This window comes from Nomascus leucogenys, chromosome 21 (assembly GCF_006542625.1).
Source record: "Nomascus leucogenys isolate Asia chromosome 21, Asia_NLE_v1, whole genome shotgun sequence".
Classification (NCBI taxonomy): domain Eukaryota; kingdom Metazoa; phylum Chordata; class Mammalia; order Primates; family Hylobatidae; genus Nomascus; species Nomascus leucogenys.
In genome coordinates this window covers 17,544,531-17,559,250 of record NC_044401.1, presented here as the reverse complement: position 1 = coordinate 17,559,250, position 14,720 = coordinate 17,544,531, and positions in this window count along the sequence as shown.

Genomic DNA, 14,720 nt, shown 5'->3' with positions numbered 1-14,720 from the left:
AGCCCTACATTTAAATACACAATACACTTTTAAATATACCTAATTTAAGAAGTGAGGAATGCCTCAAAAATATTCATTAATATAACTTCACTAAATGAAATATTATCAAAACCTCCAAGAAATAGAATAAGATATTTTTGGATCATGCCCACTCTCTCCTTGGATTTAATGGCTTTGTTTTCTGCTATAGGATTTTGCCCTCTTTTGGGAGAATATGAAGTGTATTGACAAGCCCCCGTGTTCCACCCCAGTACCCTAGCTGTATCAACATGTATATGTGCATTAGGCATCATATTTGAGGAGTATGTCAGACTCATTTCTACTCCTCGTCCTATTCTGAGATTGTTAGTAGAAAAGACAATGGGCTAAGGACGTGAATAGACAATTCCCAAAAGAAGACATACAAGTGGCCAACAAACAATTTAAAAAATGATCAACATCACTAATGATCAGGGAAATACAAATAAAAACCACAATGTGACACCACCTTATCCCTGCAAGAATGGCCATAATCAACGATTTAAAAAATAATAGATTTTGGCAGGGATGTAAACACTTTTACACTGCTGGAGGGAACATAAACTAGTTCAACCACTACGGAAAACAGTGTGGAGATTTCTTAAAGAACTAAAAGTAGAACTACCATTCGATCCAGCAATCCCACTACTGGGTATCTACCCAGAGAAAAGTAAGTCATTATACAAAAGAGATACTTGCACAAGCATGTTTATAGCAGCACAACTTGCAGTTGCAAAAATATGGAACCAGCCCAAGTGCCCATTAATAAATGAATGATAAAGAAAATTGTGATATATGTGTATATATATATCACAATGTATATATATATATATATATCTCACAGTGTATATATATAAACACATATATACACATACATATGTGTGTATATATATAAACACATATATACACATACATATGTGTGTATATGTGTGTGTGTGTGTGTGTATATATATATATATTTTATATATATGCACTGTGGAATATTACTCAGCCATAAAAAGAAATGATATAATGGCATTCACAGCAACATAGATGGAATTGGAGACCATTATTCCAAGTGAAGTAACTCAGGAATTGAAAAGCAAACATCATGTGTTCTCACTCATAAGTGGGAGCTAAGCTATGACGATGCAAAGTGTCGTTGGGTGGGGCGATGGGGGAGGGATAGCATTAGGAGAAATACCTAATGTAAATAACGGATTAATGCGTGCAGCAAACCAACATGGCACATGTATAACTATGTAACAAATCTGCCGTTGTGCACCTGTACCCTAGAACTTAAAGTATAATAATAAATAAAAAAAGAATGATACAATGGACTTTGGAGACTTGGAGGAAAGGGTGGGAGGAGGGTGAAAGACTGTAAATTGGGTACAGTGTATACTGCTTGGGTGATGGGTGCACAAAAATTTCAGAAATCACCACCAAAGAACTTATTCATGAAACAAAACCAACTGTTCCCCCAAAACCTATGAAAATTAAAAAAATTGATGATGATGATAGTATAACATTTTAAAAAGGGGATTTCATGGATATTTTAGGGGTCAGGAAAGATGTAAGCCTGTATCTTAAACTTGATGTGTCTATAGAACTTGAATTTTTCTATCCAAATTGATGCCCTACACATACCGCACAGGGTCTAAGATGAGTCTTTCAGGTCGTTTTCCAGTGGTGCAATTACATCATCTTTGGCCTAATTTTATCATAAGTGTATTTTACCCTATTCTCATTTCATTAAAGCTGGCCTTCTGTATATATATATGTTCTTTTCTCACTGACCAGAATGTTTAATTAATTAGAATATCCCATCTCACCATCATTCTGCATAATGAGAGTTTACTGTACAGCTATTTTTGGTTGCTTGAAATAGTGGAAAGCTATTCACAATGATGAGTACCTGAATCTGCTGATTATAGACACGGATAATTCACAATATTTCATCAGTCATAAGGGGAGCAGACAAGCTAATTGACCCACTTAAGGGACTGAGCTCCCCAAAGAGGGCTGTCTTTCATGGCTTAAGTCCCATTAATCAACAAATACTAATTGAGCTCCTGCTGTGAGCCTTCCATGATGCTGGAGATGCAGGTACAGAGTGCAAATCAAGTCCCCTGTCCCAGAGAATCTTTTGATTCAGTTGAAGAACATGATGCACAAAGGCAGCGCCAGGAAAATATGCTGTATTCATGAAAAGGATCACGTCGCATGCCCGAGAGAGTTGCCGACTTGCACAGGATGTGAAGAAAGAATCAAATAATGCAGAAGAGACCTCTTGCACATGCTGACCAGAGAATGACAAAACACAGAGCCCACCCGCAGCAGGTGTTAACATGGAGGGCACACCTTTGTGCGTGGCCACCTGACATGCCATGTGTCTAGGATAAGAAGTAGACATCAAAGGCTATTTTCAGGCTCTTGGGGATAACAAAAACCAATCCTTTAAAGTTGTTGGGGATTTTTGCTTTGTTCTGTATCTAACTGTGTTTTCTGATTACACTGGGAGTTCGCTCCAGGAACACAGGAGGGAGCCTGTTAGGAAAATGGACCTTTTCATTGAGGGAGATCCCAAAGTCAAAACAGCCACTTTAACAAAACAAACAGAGAAACAAAAGACAGTGGGTATCTAGACACTGTCTAAATTATAGTAGTCGTTTCTCATTACCTATATAGTTTTTATACTAGAAAAAGACAAAAAGATAATTCCAGGTAAGTTTCTATGATAAGAAAATTAGAAAGAAGTGAAACAGTAAAATTTTTTGAAATATAAACCCTGTTTTATGTTTATAAATACAAAGCCTGGCAGAAAGCCTGGGAGTCGCAAAGAGCAGTAATAGATTTAATCTATCTCAGTGTGTTTGTTTTGACTTACATGAATTGGACACCTCTGTGAAATACACAGCTGAATACCACTGAGGCAGTCACTGGTGACTGAGCTCTGCTGATTTGCTGGGTGGGATACCTGACACCTCTGGATATTTTTAAGGTAATTTCTGACAACTTTCTTGGTGGGAATTGACTTTTTGCTTATGTAAGAGACTTAGGATATGCCCATTGATTCATGTTTTCAATATCTTCACACCTGGGACTTTTTTTCCTCACGGAATTCCCAAGATACCTATTTATTCTACAATCATTGAAATTTGTTTTATATCTTCTAAGTCCACAGTCCTACCATGATCTTGAGGCTTCCCAAATCCAATCTATATTTACACCAAAATGCCTGGTGAATTATCAACTCTGATACAGCTCTGATCTCTAGAAAATCATTGAAAATCCTTTTGGGTGTGCTAGTGATTATCTACATATGAACATTGATATGTCTGTGAAATAACTCCATGCTGTTTGGAAAGATTCTTAGGTTTAGCATGTGCACATGTTTTAATTTCATCACATCTCTTATCTATTGCTTTTGCCACCTGGCCTGAAGGAAATTTGTTAGGTTAAATAAAATATTCTGTGGGGACTATGTCTTTGCAATGACTATTTGCTAATTGTTTATTACCAGTGGACACCAGAGAGGTATAGGTAAAGTTATAACGGTATTTGACATATTGTTAAACAGGTTGGAAACAAATTAGGTGCTGTAAAACTTTCATGGTCAGTTAAATATGGTGGCAGTTACTAGTCATGAGCAGTAAGAACACCTATTTGTTGGCAATAGAAACAGAAAAATGAAATATCAGTCTTTATAGATAGTTTGAGAAGCACTGTCTCTCATTAAGGTGGTTGATTTTGAGATGTATTAATAACACAGCATTTTGTGTTTAAATAATGTAATTCTATTTCCAAATACAATATTAAAAAAGAGTAAAAAATGTGGATATGAGAAATTTGAGAGCACAGGTAAGCCAAATCCAAATATGATGTATAAAATTCAGGTAGAAATAGTTTGCCTTAACAGGCATTTGTTGAAGAGTTACTCGATTTTTTAATGTAACAAAAGGGAACTGCAAAAATACTTGCTGAATCCTTATATTTAAAGCTCATACAGAATAGAGAGCAAGACTGTTTTGTCTTGCTTGTATGTAGAACTCATGACAAATGAGAAGCAGATGAGGCACCAACACGTTTTTATATTATGAGTGATCTGAAGCTGAGCATATGTCACTTATTTTTTACAGTCCTATCTCTATTGAAAACTGTGCCAAAATATTTAATAATATTCAACTTCAAGCACCCAAAGGTAAAGGTCTTGATTTTATAACATTCATTGCAGATAAATTATACTGGGCATCTGTATGTTTGGTGCTTTAATAATAGCAAAAAACTTTTACATGTTATTTCATGTGATCCTCACAAAAATCCTGCAATACAAGAAAGTATTTCTTTTCATTTTATAGAGGAAGAAATCATCAGTAAGTACCTGGTGAGACTGAGGCTCGAAAGGAAATGGTTGAACAAAAAGTCAGCCAGCAAGTTGACAGATACAGAATACTCCATTGAACAACTGCAAAATTCATGTCTTTCAAGTCCTCAAGGAATAGTGGCTAAGACTGAGAATATTCTAAGCCATAAAATAAATCTTATAAAATTTAAAATAATTGAAATCATGAAGAGTATTTTCTCTGATAATAACCAAATAAAAAGAAAAAATCAATAAAAGCAAGGCTACAAAATATCTTCAAACTCTTGAAAATTAAACAACATACTTTCAAATAGGTCCTAGGGGAAGTTTAAAAATAAGCAATAAAATATACAGACCTAAGTGGAATGAATACAATACATGTGACATACTGCAAGATATGCGAGCTATAACTATAGCAGTGCAGAGGGGAACACATATATTTAACCTTAAAACAGGCAGAGTCTCAATTCAAAAATGTAAGTTCTCACCTCAAAAAACTAGAAGAGAAAATAAACCTAAAGCAAACAAAAGGAAGAAAATAATATAAATAAGAGCAGAAATTAATTACATTATATATCATCTATTTAGAAAACATCCATGAAATGACTAAAAACAATAGAAAAAAATCAATGAAACAAAATGCTGGTCTTCAGAAAAAAATCAATAACTGATAAAAGTGATAAAATAAGAATGACAAACTTTTTAAAAGACACAGATCACGAATGTCAATAATAAAACAGGGATATCACCATGGATTTTGAAAAAGAATAAAGTATAATAAAAGAATATTAAAAACAACTTTTATGTCATATAAGACAAAAATGAATTTCTCAAAAACCACAAACGATTAACACTCAACCAAAATGAAACAGACAACCAGAATAGTTCTATAGCCATTGAAGACATTTAATTTGTAATTTAAAACTCCTGAAAGAAATAATTACCAAATTTCAAATGGTTTCCAGAAACAGTTCAGATAAATATTTAAAGAATAATTTAAACCAGTTTTATACACACTTTTCCAAAAAACAGAAGACGGAATATTTTCCAAATTTTTTATGAGACTAATGTTATTGTGAAATCATAACCAGACAAAAACAATTTAAAAAAACTACAGACTGATATATCTCATGAACATAGATATAAAAAATCATCAATAATATCCAGCCAATTGAATGCAACAAAGAATAAAAATAATTATATAAGATGACTAACTGGGATTTATTCTAGGTATGCAAGAGTGCTTCAACATTTGAAAATCAATGTAATCTAATATATCAACAAGGTAAAGAGTAAAAAACCTTATATTCTTCTTTTTTTTTTTTTTTTGAGATGGGAGTTTTGCTCTTGTTGCCCCGTCTGGAGTGCAATGGCGCAATCTCAGCTCACTGAAACCTCCGCCTCCCGGGTTCAAGCGATTCTCCTGCCATAGCCTCCCAAGTAGCTGAGATTATAGGCACGCGCCACCACACCTGGCTAACTTTTATATTTTTAGTAGAGACGGGGTTTCACCATGTTAGTCAGGCTTGTCTTGAAACTCCCGGCCTCTTGATCTGCCTGCCTTGGCCTCCTTCCAAAGTATTGGAATTACAGGCATGGGCCACTGCGCCCATCCTGAATTCTTATAAATTGATGCAGAAAAAGCATTTGACAAAATCCAACACATATTCAATATAGAAAAAATCACAAAAAATTGGGAATAGATGGGATAATGAATAGCATTCTACAAAATAGTATCTACAGCTACCATCATACTTAATGGTAAAACACTAAATGCTTTTTCACTAAAATTGGAAATAAGACAAGGATGTCTACTCTCACTTTGCATATGTTACATAATATTAGAAGTTTTAGACAATGCAATAAGAAAAGAAAAAGAAATAAAACACATACAAATTATAACAAAAGAAATGAAGAAATCTTATGTGCAGATGGCATGTTTGCTTATGTAGAAAATTCCAACCTATCTACAAAATAATTTCTAGAAATAATTGAATTGATTCAATTGGCAGGATACAAGTTCAAAGTGATGCTGAGTGAAAAGGATAATCTTAAAAGGTTGTATTCTACATGATTCTATTTATTTAACATTAATGAAATGACAGACATATAGACATGGAGAAGAGATAGTAATAGCCAGGGGAATATGGGGATAGGGAAAAGGGTGGAGGAAATATCAATGCTATTAAATGGTAGCAAGAAGCCTCCTTGTCATAGAACTTTTCTGTATCTTGACTATGGTGGCAGTCATAGAAGTTTACAAATGTGATAAAATTGCACAGAAGTAAATACACACATACACATAAATGAATACATGTAAAACTAGTGAAATCTTAGTAAGATTGATGGACTGTGCTAATGTACATTTCCTGGCAAGATATTGCCAATGATTGATTAACATAACTAATTACTCTGTATTATTTTTTATACTTGCACGTGAATCTAAAGTTACATCACAAATCCTAACGAGAATAAAGTGCATGGCTTTGCCAACTTTTACAGAGCTGCTGAGGGATGAAGGAAGAAATAGAACTATGTTTTGTCACTCTTAGCCTGAGGCTCTTTTCCCTTCAAAATGGCAAGTGCTCAAGGCAAACGACGACTTAAATTGAAAAAAAAAAGTTATTATTACTAGTTATTTGCCTGAGCTTATGTTATTTTTTTATGAATTCCTATAATTAATAGAAAAGACAGGCAAAATTATAAAAGTGCAATAGTCAAGGAAACAAAGGCATAACAGCCCAGAAAAATGTTAGGCCTGCAAGTATTCTTTCCCATGCATAATCATATCAGAATATGGAAGTGTGACAATGAACATCATGTGCAGAGTTACTGTACTGCTGACTCATTCGTAATTTTCTTTTTGTTCTGGGTGATCTAAAACTATAAATGTTTTTAATTAATAAGAATGATCTTTAATTTTAAAATGAGAAGAAAGAAAAGCAAATTATCAATTGTATCTGGGTGTGTGTGTGTATTCATTTCCTATTGCTGATGTCTATAACAAATAACCACAAACTTAATGGCTTCGACAACACAAATTTATTTTCTTTCACTTCTGGTGATCAGAAATGGGTCTTGTAGGCTAAAATTAAGCTGTCAGCAGGGCTACATTTCTTCTAGAGACTCTAGGAAAGGTCCATTATTTACCTTTTCCAGAACCTTCCAGAAGCTGTTTGCATTTCTAGGTGCATGGTCTCCTTCCAGATATGATAATTTTCCAAGCTCTGCTTTTGTTGTCATACCTCCTTATTTGACTCTGACCCTCCTACCTCTCTTTTCTAAGGACCCTTGTGATTACTTTGGGGCCATCTGGATAATACAGAGTAGCCTTCCTATCTCAAGATGGTTAACTTAATCATATCTGTAAAGGTCTTTCATCACGAAAAGGAACACAATCACGGATTTCTGGGATTAAAACATGGATATCTTTGGGGGATCATTATTTTGTCTACCACATGGGTAAAATGATAATAAATTCTCACATTTCAAAGTACAAGTTCAAGACCAAGTCATCACTGCATCAATGTTATGAAATATTTAATGACTTAAAGATGCATCTCCATAATTTTGTTACAATCTGGTAATACGATCTGCTTCATGTAGGAGTCCCCATTTTAAAGTGTAAGAATCTGAAATGACAAGCAATACTTTCTCTAGTACAAAAATAATGAAGGTTATGATTAAATTTTATCTTTATGCAGTGGGTATATTCGCAATGACTGCATATGCTGGATAACCAGCAGAAATTTTTATAACGTGAAGCATTCTCTATTGATTTTTATATTTAAAAAATAAATCCTCAAACTGTATAATCTAGCATAACTGCTCACATACAGACCATACTAATATGCTTGCATAATAGTTTACACAGGATAATTTCTCAATTTGAATGCAATACAGCATAACGTGTAATAATTGAATAATAAAATATTTTCAACGTGAATGATGAATGTGGGATCTGCAATCATTAAAATTCAAGCTCTTATAAATGATTCATAATTTAATGATAATTACTGAATTTCACCTTCCCCTACCCCAGTCAAAAGAAATCCTGGATCTTCTTAAATGATAAATTGTTCCACAACATTCTCATGCATCACATTTCCGAAAAACAGCTATGATTACTAACGCTCCTCTAGTCACATGGCTAAAAATTAATGATTTATGGGATATGGATTTCACTCTTTCATTACATTTATAATTTATAATGTGGATCAACAAAGCAAAAATAAGTCTCGGGTGTGCCAGCTATAGTAGTGTATGGTAGTTTGCATAACTGGAGGCCAGTTATATGTGTAAACTGTGTCTATTTGCAAGGCTTAGGTACAGCAAACTATTTGCCATCTCATTCTAGCTATTTTCCCTCTCTACTAAAATATTGCTAAATATTTGGTTAGTGAAGCTTATATTGCTATGAGCTTCTGTTTGTAATTCTATTTGAAATCAGAGAATTTCCATGAGGAAATGGGTTTGACATATATATATATAATTATATTTAAATATTATGTATCTAAATATTTGTATATAACATATTATATATAAATATTATATATATAAAATCTCAGCATATATATATATACATTTTGATATTTTGGTAATGTATTGAATATTTTTATCAGAATTAATAGTAGTAAAGACTTTGGTCCTATTTTAGTGTCTTGAGCCACACAGAGCTAAAGTCATTTACAATTTTTATATAATATGATAGGTATTTTCATAGGAAGGTATTTAAGAGTAAATAAGAAATCTAAAATGAATTGCACTCAAATTATTTTTCTCTGACTTATCTTTCCCATTTATCGCTTACAAGATAGTAACGAAATTAGTTATAATATGTCTTACTAAGGCTCCAGCCCTCAGACAAGCAAATAAACTTAGAGATCTCTAATAAAAGCAAGGAGAGTCATCCTTGGTCCACAGAATTGAAACATATCTTATTTCTTGAGGCTAGTCCCTAAGGTTTACAGTTCTGTCATTTTGTATTTTCTAGGAAAATTGAGAATTAAAAGGTTACACAGTTAATGCTAGATAATGGTCGTGGCTCTATAATGTGTTTTAGAAGTTTTATACATAAATAAATAACTAATCCTGCATCCATAAATATTTTAAATGGTTGATCCCACAAGCTGCACACACATAACAGCACTAGTTTGTCAGACTTAGTGAAGAAGTAGCATTAGGGAAAGCAGATTCACCATGAGTTGAAACAATACACATACTAGGGCTCTTACACATAAATGCCTGAACAGAGTGCACAGAGGAAGAATGTTCCATTAGCTGGAAGGTAAGATGCTGTCTGAAAGGGACTACAGCAGTACTTACTCTGCCCATACCTGACTTGTCATGCATTTAGCATTTGTTTTGTGAGAGCATACTCAGTCTTCAATTTAGTATTTCTAATGATTGATGACATTGACTCTCTGTGGGGTGAGGATTCCATACGGCTAACGAGGAATGTAAATTATGCCTCTTGTTTATGCTACTATTTATAAAACACACACTACAGCAAGGTGGCCACTATCCATTTCTTTCACAAATGTTAACCTTGGGATAGCGACAAAGTGAAGAGCATAAAGTGTAGTAAATTTAGTATACTTTAGGATGTAGTAAAATATATTTAAAAAAACATAATATTTTTTGAGGAGGGTATAGCATCATTTTATTATTATTTTTTTCTGACAACATTGGTAGACTCTGCATTAGAATAATTGTTATGTCATCATCTAAACCTAACAGAAATGGTCTAGCAACTAAAGCCTGAAATGATTTCCTTCTTTATTCCTTTCTTCCTTCCTTTTTTCCTTCTACCTCCTCCTTCTTCCTTTCTTTATCCCTTCTCCTCCTCCTTCTCCCTTTCCTTTCCTCCTTCTCTTTCTTCTTTATTTAAAGGTTCTCTTTGTTCTCAATACTACCAACATTTTTGCCCCTAAAGACTTATCCAAATGGTTGGGAGGCCCAAATTTTAAACAATGCAATTATGATTATGAGTCATATAAACATGGGTATAAGGAGGAGGAGAAGTATACATAAAAAAGGAAATGAATTGTAACTTTTTAAAGCTATTTTAGGCAGTGGGGCACGGTTATGCCTGTAATCCTACCACTTTAGGAGGCCGAGGTAGGCGAATCATCTGAGGTCAGGAGTTCGAGACCAGCCTGGCCAACATGGCAAAGCCCTACCTGTAATAAAAATACAAAAATTAGGGTGTGGTGGTGTGTACCTGTAATTCTAGCCACTGGGGAGGCTGAGGCACAAGAATCACTTGAACCCTGAAGGCAGAGATTGCAGTGAGCTGAGATTGTGCCACTGCACTCCAGTCTGGGTAACAGAGTGAGACTGTCTCAAAAAAGCAAAGAAAAAAAATCTACTTAAAGCTACTTCAAGTCCTTTAAAAGTGAATGAACTATGTAAAACACACATACGGTAACAAAAGCAATTAATATATGGTCTTTCTTGAAAATTGTTTGTGTATTAAATGTATGATGCTATACACAATTATCCATTTAAATTGTATGACAATTGTAAATAAATATTTTTATTTGTGTTATCTGGGTAAAGGAAAACTTTTGTAAGAAGAAATTGAAACATTAGATTAATATATACTTACTATCACCTACTATGTAAGTATATGATTACAAACTATCTATTTTTATATTTATTTATTTATTTATTTATTTATTTATTTATTTATTTATTGAGATGGAGTCTCGTCCTGTTGCTGGAGTGCAATGGCATGATCTCGGCTCACTGCAAACTCTTCCTCCTGGGTTCAAGCGATTCTCCTGTCTCAGCCTCCTGAGTAGCTGGGAATACAGGGGTGCGCCACCATGCCCAGCTAATTTTTTGTATCTTTTGTAGAGACGAGTTTTCACCATGTTGGCCAGGCTGGTCTTGAACTCCTGACCTCATGACCTGCCCACCTCAGCCTCTCACAGTGCTGGGATTACAGGTGTGAGCCACTGCGCCGTGCCTAAACATTTATTTAATAATATGCCTATAGAGAGAAATGTCATTATATTGAAGAGAAATTTATTTCAGGTTGTCAGAGTTATCTAATGACTAGATACTTTAGCATGTAGGATTGTTAACTGCAACTCTCTTAAGAAGTATACTGTAACAATTATTAAAAGCTGTGCTCAGAAACCCAGTTCTCTCCATCGCATTTTTAAGAATTGTTTCTGCAAGTTTTGTTCTTTAAAAAGTTAAGCAAAAGATGAATCAGATCATGTCTCTTAACCAGGAAAGAGATTCTCAGATAAAAGAACAACTTGGGAATAACAAAATATGTCTGAAAGGTTTTCTTATTACATAATAATCCTATTAGAGACCAAATTCAGTAAAAAGACAATTAAATAGAACACCTAGACATTAAGGGTCTAATAATGAAAAAACAGGTTTACCTTCCTATGATCTACCATTTACTTTACAGGCAATTTGAAGTTTCATACTACTCAAAGAATCTTAGCAATCTATTTAACAAAAGAGTTTTCTTTTTTTTTTTTTTTTTTTTTTTTTTTTTTGAGACGGAGTCTCGCTCTGTCGCCCAGGCTGGAGTGCAGTGGCGCAATCTCGGCTCACTGCAAGCTCCGCCTCCCGGGTTCACGCCATTCTCCCGCCTCAGCCTCTCCGAGTAGCTGGGACTACAGGTGCCCGCCACCACGCCCGGCTAATTTTTTGTATTTTTAGTAGAGACGGAGTTTCACCGTGGTCTCGATCTCCTGACCTCGTGATCCACCCGCCTCGGCCTCCCAAAGTGCTGGGATTACAAGCGTGAGCCACCGCGCCCGGCCACAAAATAGTTTTCTTAAATCTATAAATAATATGATATGAACATATATGTATATAAGTATATATGGATATACGTATAGATATTGATTTATATTTCAAATATATATATAAAAAGATATATTCCAGATTAATATCTATGTATAAATACGTGTGTGTGTGTGTGTGTGTGTGTGTGTAGAGAGAGACAGAGATCTAGGTGCATATATTAAAAATAATAACTTTGTCTTTGGGGTACTAACAAAAAACAATAGCAATAATTATTCTTTGCAAAGAGGGAAATAAATATCCTTCCTCTACATAAATTCATATTTAATGTAGATAAGGCCTCCTTTCTAATTTCCTAGCCTATAATAGATTTTCTTTCATAGCCACACCTATATTCAGCTCAAAGGAAGATTTATTGATTAAGGTTATAGTTTATTCTTAGTTATTTTTATATAACTTTCAGAAGTTGTTACTGAAGCTTGCAAGTTTACTTCATCTGAAAACTTTAAAAGAATAAAAAGAAAAGTTGTAGGAGAGGGAAGAAAATAGGAGGAAGACGGAAAAAGAAAGGAAGAAAAACATTGCATTCCTGCCTTGGGAAACAGGACAAATCATTGTTTACGTTCTTCTCACAACCTCAGCTCCTATCTTCATACCTAAAATGTAAACGATCTTCCCTCTGAAGGGCAGAACACAAGGAAAATGTTAATGGCTGACACTGCCGTTTTGAAGACACGCTACATGGGAGTCAATGTATTCTAAAATATTTCCCTGATCTAGTAACTAAAATAGAGGACATCTCATCTTTAAAGAAATGTACAACAATTAAGATAATTTACAAATTAGATACAAATTTTAGCGGCATTTTTCTTTCATTTATTTTGAGATAAACGCCTGTACAACATGACAATGCTATGTTACTCAATGGCAGACAAACAAATAAAAAACCTAAAAACAAAAACTCTGTGATATGGAAAATGGGAGTTCTCCCCTAAAAGTTAAGCTGTCTATTATATGATAGTGGCAAAGGGCTGGAGCAACATGAGTTTGCATATCTATTTTTACTATAGATTTCTTCTATATATGTAATATATACAAGTATATTTCTATTATCTATATACACAGTGCTGTGATATAATTATATATATTTATTAATTCACTCTAATTTACAGGCAACGATATACATATGTTTAATATATATTATGTGATATTCTTAATATATATTTGTATATTTATATATACCATATATTTCATATATTAAAATTATATTTAATAAATAAATTATATTTTATATAACACATTTTATAGTATATGTTATATAATATTATAGGTATATTTTATAGCCCTGTGAAATAGAGTGGAGCAAGTATATTTGTTCTTACATTTTTAGGTTAGAATAGAATTTGGAACATATGTATTCTTACTTATAGTCTAAAGCTTTTTGGGGAGTCTGTGGATCATATAAGCTATACTTAGTAAGAGACTTGCATTCTTCCATAAGTTGTGTGCTGAGGAAGCATTTAGAATATCAGCTACCTCCAGAATTGCTGAAGGTTGATTTCATGTACCTACCCTGGTGCACACACTTCCTCACAGTAATATGATTATGAAAGAACACCTTTCCATATTTGATGTTTTACAAATTAGTATAAAGTTTGAGTTCTTTAAAAATCATGATGATCTATTAGGAGAGACTGGTAAGAGAATGATAACTACATAAAGAGTACCTACTTTCTTATGAGTTTAGTAGCCTTGTTTTGAAGACAGTTACTAAAATAGGTTCTGAAATTACTTGAGCAATGGCATTATTATTAAGGTAAATGTATAAACTTTAAAAGTGAATGCTTTGCAAAAAGATTGGTTGGTTCTCCTGTTAATTTTTGAGTAGGACTCATTGTTTCTATTTACATTTCATATTTGAAAAAGTAACCACTCTTTAGCATTGTGAGAAAGTTTCCACAATGGCATTCTAAGAACTCAGAGATTATTATCATCTTTGATAAAAATTACATTGAGAGACAAGGGAATTAGGAAAAACAACAAAAGTTAACAGTTGTTCGATTAGTTTGATGAACATGCTAATCAGTTTGACTAATTATCACTATGTGGAAAGAGATTAATATAAAAGCATGATCAATTAAGTTATGTGGCATATATAATATACAAAAAATCATACCCAAATATTGGGTACACGTACACGTGATTAAAGTAATTTGCTGTTCACTATTCATCAGGAGCTTTTTATCATATTTTCTCATCTTTGAATGATTATCTATTTTAATGACTTTTTCACAACTCTGTAAACGCTACTATTTAAAAACTTAATAATATTTTCCAAAAACATAATTTCTTAGAATAGGAACTAATGAATACCAAAATCACCTCCTAAGATTAAAAATATAAAGGCTGTGCTTATTGTATAAAAATAGGACAATTTAAGTCACGTGTTCCATAACAAGTATGTGATATTGAAAGCTGTTAGAGACATGCAAAAAGAAAAATTTTGCTTTTCAGTCATCAGAAGACCTTTTCAGACCAACTTGTTAGTGAATGTAACTAACTCTCAGCTTATGCTTACAGC